The sequence below is a fragment of the Olea europaea genome, chromosome 10, assembly GCF_002742605.1.
Source record: "Olea europaea var. sylvestris chromosome 10, O_europaea_v1, whole genome shotgun sequence".
Classification (NCBI taxonomy): Eukaryota; Viridiplantae; Streptophyta; class Magnoliopsida; order Lamiales; family Oleaceae; genus Olea; species Olea europaea.
Window position 1 is genome coordinate 12,686,611 of NC_036246.1, and position 10,684 is coordinate 12,697,294.

Below are 10,684 nucleotides of genomic sequence, written 5' to 3' on the forward strand. Positions count from 1 at the left end.
GAGACCCCCCCCCCCCCCCGTTTTTGAAAACCCTATTTTTTAGTTTTGTTTTTTTTTTTTTTTTGTTGAATTTATTTTATCACCTCACCCACATCACAATTCTTTCAATTCCACATATTCTCGCTCCCCTCCCAATCCCCCTTGTTGTTTTCAACATTTCATTGTTGCTACGTGTAAATTCATCCATTCCTATTAGTTTCCACAACACCATTTCAGGTATGGTTCTTTTTTGCTCCCTATTTTTTTGTCCTCTTTTACATGATAATTGTTGCTTATATGTGCCTATTTTTTATATTTATGTTAAGAGGAGGGCTTGCTTTGTTGTAGTGTCAAGAAATTTGTGTATGGTACGAATAATGTGGCATGAATTACTCCCAAATCATGGGCAATTTTTGGTGAAAATTTGGTGCCTTCAACGTGTTTGATAGATTGCCTGGGTGAACTTAATTGGATACAAAGGAGCTATTTTGGCTATTGTGCTAATTGACTTATGTGGGAATCAGTGGCGAACCCAGAAATGGAAGTCAGCTAGGGCGGTCGGTAGTTGACCTTTGACCGTCAACAGTCAAGCCCTTCCTCAAGAATTATGAAGACCAAGAGAAAATAATGTTTCTAATGTCTGTGATCCATGATCTATTGATCTTCTTAATAAATTCTATATATCTTAAGTCACAGGTTACTGGCTATACATCTTAGCCTCCGGAGTAGAGACTCCTAATATGCAAGCAATATCAACAGTTCTAGAAAAAAAACTCTACAATAGAATCTTTCACAGACCTAATATTTCTTTTGTATGACTATAAAAGGTAATAGATGACCAACTAGCTAAAAAGTCCAAGTCCATACTTAAGAATAATGCCACAATTTCAAAGTTAAATTAACGAAACTTAAGTACCTCGAGCAGTGCAGTCACCAAAGGATCATCCAAAATCTCAAGACTACAATCAGCAAGATAGTTGACCTGCATTGGCCAGAAAATGCTCAAATTGATTAGCAAAATTAGCCTAAAAAATAAATAATACCATACAAAGTCGTGGTCAGGGTGTCAAGGCTCAAGGCCACTCACATATAATTCAACACGAAGTCGACGTCCTCGTACTCGCAGCTCAGCTCAAAATATGTAAAGCACAAAACTTTCAACAATCTAATTAAGTTCACCACTAAATCTTCTTCTTTGACCATAAAATTCGTCCTCTTTAATTGGGAAAATTCACCTGTTTACACACTGAGAATACAACAATAAGCTTCCAACCCCCACAAAGAGATAGAATTTATGAATACCCTTCTCCGTAAATGGCCCTAACACAACAAATATTAACACAGAAAGTATAAACCTATTATAATAATTATTATTATTATAATGTAATAAAAAAGCTAAAAAAAAGGTAGAACTTCCATTATAAATGTAAAAGACACTTCGAATGTTTGAAAACCCACAAATTCAAGTAGATCAATCAGAGCTCAAGATTATACAAGAATTCCAAAAAATCCCCTGCATTCCTGCCCAGAGAAGCCAGAATTATCAATAAATTCCAAGAAACGAAACTTTGTGAAAATAAAGCAATAGGATCCTTGGACAATATAAAATACTACCAAATCTGCTGCTTCGAATGGATTCGCCAATCGCCACTGATTATGGAATTAGGCAATTAGGTAAAGAGTTTGCAACTTTGTGGTTTCAATCGCACTTCAGCCTCCGCCAATCGCCCTTCGCCCTTAGGTTTGCCTTTTACGATTTAGGGGAAATTGAAAATGACCATGAATTGATAATGATTCATTGATTTGGATTTTGGCAATTGGATTTGGGCCTATTGTTTTTAAACAAAAAATGCCCATCCCATTCAATTGTCATCAGCCCAAAAGAAAAATGAAAAAAAAAACGTTGTCTTCTTCGGTTCTTCTTCCTGTGTCTGCAACTTCCTCCATGGCTGAGCAAGTCTGCAAGTGCAAAGTGCAAACCAAGCTGTCGGTTGCAACATAATTTAATCATCTATGACTCTGTTGTCTTCCCTTCCATTCTGCGCTCAAGCTTCTGGAGACTGCAACTTCCACTCGTTGGTCCCGGCGGCTATGAAGACTCCGGCAGATCCAGCTAGGGCGGCCGCCCTAGCTCGCCAGGTACTGGATCCGCCCCTGGTGGGAATTGCCATGTAGAACATCGTGAATTGAAATTGGGTTTAGAATACATCTATTGCACGTTCGCCCATAGTTCCCTCTTATGGCTAGATTTTAAACCTGCCTTATTTTCCTTTACTGCTGTTTTTGCTAATGGTTTGCATGTTCTACCCTTGCACAGGTCCAATGCCGCCTAAAAAGAGATCTAAAGCCGCAGCCTCCTCTTTTAGCTCATTTGACAGAAGCAAATTCATTAGTGCCGAGGTCGCTGAACGATATAATAGCCTAGTGGTACACAAGACATGTATCCCTAAACGTGGTTTTGACAATTATATGACAGAGCAAATAGGTCGGCGGAACTTGGAAGTGTTTGCTCGACAACCACGACCGGCGCTAATTTCGGTTGTTCGGGAGTTCTACGCCAATGCAAAGGAGCGTCAAGATTTTCGAGTGTTTGTGCGGGGTAAATGGATACCATTTGACAGAACCTCCGTCAACAGGTTTTATCATTTGCAAGATATCGAAAATGACGAGTACTCTAAACTTCGTGACGAGGGTGTTGATCCTGATGAGGTCATTCTAGTATTGGCCACAACTGGTACTACATGGAAACGTTCGAAAACTGATGTAATTAACTTCCCTGCTTCTGGTATGACTTCGGGTTGTAAGGCTTGGCATCACTTCATTTCTGGCAAACTTATTTCAAATAGCAATTCAAGTGAAGTAACAAAAGAACGGGCTACCCTCAATTATGCCATTCAATGCCGCCTATCAATTGATATTTGTAAAGTTATTCACAACAACATCTTACACACTTTGAAAGGATCCATGACAGGTGGTCTAGGGCACCCATCGTTGATTTATGAGTTTTGCTTAGCGGGTGGTGTTGTCACATACTCGACTTAGGAGGTTGTGCACCCCAAACCAACTATCACACGAGCGCATACTTGGAAGTTCTTACGCTGCTCCGAATCCACCAGTGCTCCACCCCTTCCTCGGAATGACCAGCCGCCCCGTTCACGCCGATCGACACCAGCTAGTGACCCCACTTCTGACCTTACCGCTCAACTTCATGACATGCAATTGCAAATGAATTTGATACAAAATACATTGTGCAAGCAATTCCATTATCAACATGAGTTCAATGCGGTATTGGCTTCAATTTACTCCGATCGAACATTTCCTCAACCGTCTCTCCTACCTGATCACGCTGCCAATCCAATTTCGAATACCCAGGACGACGATGTCGAGGACAATGATTAACGTTGTCCATGAGGTAAGTCCCCTCCCCATTTTGTTTCTATTTCACATTGAGGACAATGTTTCAGTTAAGTTTGGGGGTGAATAAATTTGCTTACGTTGTTGAGTTTCTCGAATGCTTGCATGTGATTTGCTTCTTTTATGTGTTCATGTGTTTAGTTAAAAAAAAAAAATTATATATGCATTTTCATCTTCAACATACTTGTGTAAGTTAGATAATCTTATTAGCTATGATGAATATATTTGAGAGCATGTATTAGTTTATGGATTGTGGTTGAATCATATGTTTTAATTGGATTTTCTACTTTTACATATGAAGCGATATAACATTTATATACGAGTATTAAGTTGAGGGTCGTACAGGAACATGAGGGCTCATGTACATAGGCTAAAGAGATGACTTAGGTGTGTAATCCCGTAACCTATGAATGTTAATACCCCCTTAACCGTAAACATTATAATTTGGGGCATTCTAACCGACAAAAGAAATGATTTAAGATTGTGGTGATTTCGTACATGTGAAAAAGATTGTGTGAAGTGTATTTAATTTTCTGGTATAAGCTTGGTGATGATCGAATGCTAGAAATCTAACCCCTATAAATTTCGCTTCTTTTTATTAGAGAAGAAGCATTGCACGTATTCAGCTGAGCCTCATAAGTCCGTAGGGGTTTCTTGAAACCTGATACCCTTTGGTATCTAAAAAATCGAGGAATTATTGACCTAACACTCGCTACAGAGGTCAAGAAGTGGAAAAAATGGTGAGGTAAAAAAATTAAATAAATAAATAAAGAGAAACTGATCTTGAGGGCCTAGATAACTAGTGGGTTTGAATCATTAAGTATAAACTAGATTGTTGAAATACTCATAAATTGGGAGAATCACTACATGAATGAATTGTTGACGATGCCAGTTGAACTAACCCAAATTAGAGTGGTGTGAGAAAATCTTAAACAAAACTGAACTTTAGAATTACACCATGGTAAGAGAATAAAAGAATCGAGTTTGGGGGTGTGTGAATCTTACGAGTGAAGAAAGAAAATAACTGACCATTGAGGGTTAGGAAGTGAACCAACTTGTGAATGTACGACGCTACGCTTGACCATCCACGCAGGCACACACCCGCTTCGCTTTGTATGAGTGGAAGTTTGGTTCTTGCATTGTGATTTTAACACCATTCATAAATATAATATAATGTTATCATGCTGAGCCAAAAAGACATGCTGTCTAACTGACTAGTTATGTGGATATCGTTCTTGGATGATTTTACTGTTTGGATTGTTTGTTTACTCGAGGACTAGCAAATGGTTAAGTTTGGGGGTATTTGATGAGTTTGTTTCACTCATGATTTTTGCATAATTGTAGCTTGATTAAATGCTAGATCTTGTGCGTATAGAACGTTTTTGATATGTTTGTTAGTGTTGTTTTGAAAATTAGGAGAAGCGATGTGAAAAGAAGTATTAATGTGGACAAAGTGGCCAAAAACACAAAATTGGGGCAGAAAGACGGCGCTTAGGCGCTGCATTCATAGCGCCTGAGCGCTACGAAACTAAAAAAAAAATGAAATTTGGCCCCGAGAGGCCGCCTGGGCGCCGAAGACATAGCGTCTGGGCGCTGCAATTGAAGATCTATGGCGCATTTTTTGGGCCGTTTTTAGATCCATAAAAACCCTACTTCTACATAAAACGGAGAGGGCACCTATAAATACATCTTCCTCATACTTTTGAAGGATTCTTGACATATTGGAGAGAAAACAACAAGAAGAGAGATTCAAAAGAGAAATTCAAGAAAATTAACATCAAGCAATTGGAAATTAGAAGCATTCATTGGAAGAGGAAGGAAATTTTGGTGCAAGAATTCTACTTTCTCTTCTATATCTTTATTACAAACTCGGTGATGTATTCTAAGCCAATTTTCTACTTTTCTTCTTGTATTATGAGTAATTAAATTCATTGTTAGGGGGAATAATGTAATCGATTGGAATCTTTTACATTCTCTTATTAAGACTTTCAGTTTTTAATTCTTACATGTGTTAATTTTGCTATGAGTTGAATGCATTAAATTATCTGATCAATAATTTAATGATTCTTGTGAATTCTTTACAAATAGAGATATAAGTTTAGAATTTAAACCATGTAGTAAAATCCAATACATTGGTATAACGAGTAGAGATACATATACCATTTATTACGGTCATAATTGAATTCCTAAAACATAAAACTCGTTTAACTAAGTTGAATTTCCATAAAGATATGAAATTTAATTAGTTGAATAGGCTCAATGAGAACCAGAGAGGGGTAAATTAAATACAATAGGAGAATTCGATCGAGCGCTACATTAGAATTGAGTTTTAATTTGAGATGTAAAGGTGATCAATTGGTGAAGTTATTCAACCCTGATATCCATTCATTATTTGATTCTCCAACCAATGGTGTGAACATTCATTTATTTTCTAGAATTTAGATTAAAATCCAAATTTTACAACCTTTGATTTGTGTTAGCCAAATAGTAGTTAAAGAAAGATTGAATTAAGTGCTACAAAATAGTCCTTGTGGGATCGACAAATCGAACTCTTAGGTCCACTATTACTTGTTACGGGTCGTACACTTGCGAAACAAATTTTTACAATAGCGACCATTTATGCCCCGCCCCACGAGCGGGGCAGGGTAAATTGCTATCACTAACTAGAAGATCTCTACGCAGGGCGGGACGGGACGGGGTAAATTGTCATCACTAACTAGAAGATCTCTGGGAGCATTCATTAAAGGACCTAAGCACATTAGACATTTTCTTAAAAAGCGAAGGGAAAAAGGTCCCATCACAGACTAAAAAACACATTAGAATCTTAATCAAAATAATGAGGAGGGCATCATCATATGAATTAATGCTTCAAATTACAAGGGTACAGTCTACTGCAGGTGGAATTTACAGTTACTGAACATGGGATTTAACACAGCTTTCAAGATACAACAGTGGCATACTAAGGACTATATACAAGCGCCAGCAAAAATGTCCATTTTCAATTGTAATTTCGACATTACCTGCAAAAGGTTTGTTAATATATAGACTTGCTCCCACCTAAGAATCGCACACTAATGGAGGTTAAAGAATTTCCCCTTTCCAATTTTCCTATTGTATTTTTTCCATTTCGGAATCTTAAACATGTAATTCTAACTTCTAACTGTACTAACTGTATAGTTCACGTAAGGGTCTTTTATCTTTGGTGTTAGGGTGTACTATTTTGTTATATAATTTATGAATTTTGATATGGAAAAATTGGATTATGAATTAACTCGACAGAAACAAAACTTCTTTTGATTACCAATCAAGTATTCAAGATTTTCCTCTCTTAGGTGATCTGTCCAATATCAATCCAACTTGCAAATCCTAATCTTGAACAATTTTTATTGTCTACGCTTCTGGTGTTTAATAAAATAATCAGAAAGCAAACACCATTCTCTTCACAAAGTATTCAATGTCTGCAGTCCTTCATTTGGCAAAAACAAAAAATTACCAGAATATTTTTAGAAAAAATATAAATCTCAAGACTTTTGGTACAGCAGAAACTAAAGCCATCCATGCGGATTAATCAAGAATTCAATACATAATAGCAGAAGAGTATATAATCATTTCTCCACAAACCAAAATTATGAAAACTAGTTAGGCATAAAGATACACAAGTTTATATAAACACCAATCACAAGGAACCCCAGTGCTCTGGATGAAAGAATCAAAGACCTAATAATAAATCAGCCTATACTCCTCCAAAAACCCAAAATCATGAAAATCAGTTAGCATATACACGCAAGTGACTATATATAAACACCAGTCTAACGAACCCAATGTTGTAAATGAATAAAGAATTCAAGAATATAACTTTGTTTAAAGTTGAATCTTGTATTTAAAAATATTTTCAAGAAATTAAATTCAGCTATGTTTTAAAAACTTTCAAAATTTGCATGTCATTGGTCAAATCTAATGGACTTGTCCATCCAATTTTTCTGGTACTGAATAATGGTCTCATTTTTGGCTTTTTTATAAGCAACTAAGAGACAAAGGTTACAATAAACTACCAATACTATTACTCCTTTCCTAGATAAAAAAGGCCTCTATTGAAATATTTTATTAGTCAAATTTAATAAAAGAGAGGTTATCCACATATAAGGAGTTTCAAAGTCACCAAAAACTCTACATTTTTTTAGATCAGATTAATAGGAAAAATGAAAACTTTCTGCTACATTAAAGAAGATATTCATCCTTTCATTCATGTTCAGCTACAGTTAATTTAAAACTAGCAACTTTTTTATTTCTATAGAGGTTGCGTCCTACATTACCACCAAGTATAAAAGGTAATATCCAAGTGCTTTCACAAACTAACCCTTTGTTCATAGTGCTAACTAGAAATCTTAGAAGTCTAGAGAGTTTCACTTCTCCTTTAGTGTGAAAGTCGATGAACTTTAAAACTACACATCTTTGGAAGATAGACAACATAACAATTAATCTACAACCCACCAAACATTTTGTATTTTAAAATCAGCTCCAATTGCACGAAAAGAAAATGATCATAAATGCAATTTCAAATAAATCAGATCCAGCATTTGCTTGAATGTCTGAAAAGATAACACTACATAATTATCCTAAATTTAATTTATTTTTTTTTCCTTCTTCATTGCATCAATTTGCTAAAACTTAGCTCAGAGTTCAGATCCGTCAAAGAAAAAAGCCAAATCAGAATCCACCAAATGCTCAAATAGCACATAGGAGTAAAAAGTTGCCCAACAACAGCTACCACCTGATATCCTACTCAGGCATGAGTTTGTGTCTTTCTCGGGACATAACTGAACCCAATTCAATAACAAAAATAGAACAAGAAATTCAACAGTCACGCAGAAATAAATTTAGATTTTTGCAGAAAAACTATATGGGTTATGATCTATTAAGCAACAAATAACAAATCGATGGCACATTAAAAAAAAAAAGCAGCAAACAAACTAAATAAGGGGTTTTATTAATACAGCAAAAATAATATAGTATGAGTGAAGAACCCTAGCTACAGTGCCCAATAAAGCAGAAGCAGCAATGATTTAGTGAAAGCCCACAATTTATAGCGGTCAAAATTGTGTTAACAACTCTAAAAAAGCGAAGACAATTACACAATCTGAAGATAGTATTGAGCAAAGAAAAAGATAAAAACAATTTGAAAATGGAGGAATGAAAAGGCAGAGCAAAGCAATAATACCAAAGACATACCTAGATTTGAGGTTAGTATTGAGCAGGAACTCGACGACGAGGATAGGAGATGAGGATGAGCCTCTGAGATTCTTCAATCTGCGAGCAGAGCAAACCGTGAGTAAAAAATAATAATAATAATAAAGGTCGTTTTTAATTTAGGTGTGTTTCTCGTGTTTTTATTCATTTTGCTTTTTTGACCGCAAAACACTAAAACTAGTGTTTGATTGGAACCAATTTCATGGAAAATAGAAGAATAATGTATTTGAAAATCGCTCATCGCAACAGTCGCTTTACGTGGCATACACATGACAGGTGATTATTTGATACATTAATGAATAAAAAATTATCACATTAATACATCAAATAATCACGTGCCATGTATATGTCACATAAGACGACTACCACAGTGAGTGATTACAAATAGTATTACTCAAAATAGAATAAATTTTTCGTCTTTTACTCAATTAATGGTGTTTGATATCATTTATTTTTCATCGAATTGATTTTCTTGCTTTTATTGGTACATGGATATTTTCCATCTAATTGAGGATGTGGTGAGAATTCATTTCCCTGGTTACTGTAGCATTTTTTTTAATTTTTTTCGATTTTATTTTTTTTATGTTGGCAATGAAGACAAATTCTAAGAATTATTGTAAAAAAGTATTTTCCTTTAATTGACAATTTTCATGTAAATCAAAATCAAACGAATATAAAAAGATAGATGATTTTCTTGAAATTTTTGTTTTTTTGTTTTGACAATGGAAACAAATTTTATATCCAATACCAGTAAATTCTATCTCTTTAATTGACACTATTCACGTAAAACAAAGTCAAACGGATATCAAAAAAATTTTTAATTTAAACATTTTTCACATGAAAAATTATATCAATCAAACACAATAATTTACAATTTCCAAGAAAATAATTTCCCATCAATTTAATTCCCTGAAATTCATTTTCTTTCCACCCAAATTCCATCTTTGCAATCAAACGGACCCGAAAGGCATTTCCAATCATTACACCATTTTGTATCATTTTTTGGTGCAAAGTTGCTTCAATTGCACCAAACTTTACACCATTTTGATGTAAAATGGTGCAAAGTGAAAAATGTCTCTTTTGACCTTATTTAACATTTTTCAAATAAATTTATTAATAGTACTTATGTTATTTGTGCTATATATTTTTTAATACAATAAATTATTTTTATTATTTGCATTTAAAATTTATTTTAAATGTAAGACATAATAATTAAAAAATTAATTAAAAGACGAAAATAATTTAAAATACATCAAACACGACTTCTTATTATAGTTAACACGAAATATATTAAATAGTGACATACATACGATAATCTAATTTTATTTTTAAAAAAAGGATACATAAAAGAGTGCATAGTTCAAATCGACATTTTCAGGAATTTCTTGCTCGTCATAGACAAATCAAGGATAAAAAAATTTACATTGCACTTCGAAATGCATTAATCGATCATTTGTGGGATGAACATATGAATTCTGAGAATTAAATTGCAAAAATTTAGGGATTTCGTAATATCGTCTATCCAAATTCGAAATGTATTGTACTATTTTTTGATGGCATGATTTCATATTTTCGTTGTTATAGTATTTTTATTAATTGTTCTATGTTTTTTATATTTATTAATGAATTTAATGTTTTCCGTAATTTAACGTAATTATTTATTTAGTAATTTATGAAATAATTAAATAAATAATATTTTAAATAAATAAATTATAAAGAATAAAAAAGAGAAGAAAATGGTTAAACGCTGTTCATTTTGTGTAATTTTTGGTGCAATGGTTAGAGATGAATTTTAGTTTGGTGTAGAATTGGAGATGACCTAAGGCCCCATTTGGTAGCCTTTTTTTCAAAATGTATTTTTATCTCTCTTCTTTTCAACCACACATTCTTTACTAAAAGAATATTATACGTAAATAAAAAACTTTTCTTTATTTTTCAACCATACATTTCACATTAATTTACTATTCTAAAATTCATTTGTATATTAAAAAAAAATACCTATCAAACACTCCTTAAAAGAAGTTTTGAGTTTTTAATACTTTTT

General features: G+C 34.0%; 1 long non-coding RNA gene across 5 annotated transcripts in view; it reads right to left on the minus strand.

The window, feature by feature from the left end:
* LOC111401275 overlaps window positions 1-8,764 on the minus strand; it is a 29,758-nt gene extending 20,994 nt beyond the window's left edge. For 2 of the 5 annotated variants that reach the window (XR_002703970.1, XR_002703969.1), the window contains exons 1-3: window positions 8,623-8,762; window positions 1,067-1,225; window positions 896-961 (exon numbers count right to left, since the gene is read on the minus strand). This is a non-coding gene — a long non-coding RNA (uncharacterized LOC111401275). Of the gene's footprint in view, window positions 1-895; window positions 962-1,066; window positions 1,226-8,622 lie in introns of all 5 variants that reach the window. The other 3 variants (XR_002703967.1, XR_002703968.1, XR_002703966.1) reach the window with 3 other exon arrangements.
* Window positions 8,765-10,684: the final 1,920 nt, after the last annotated feature.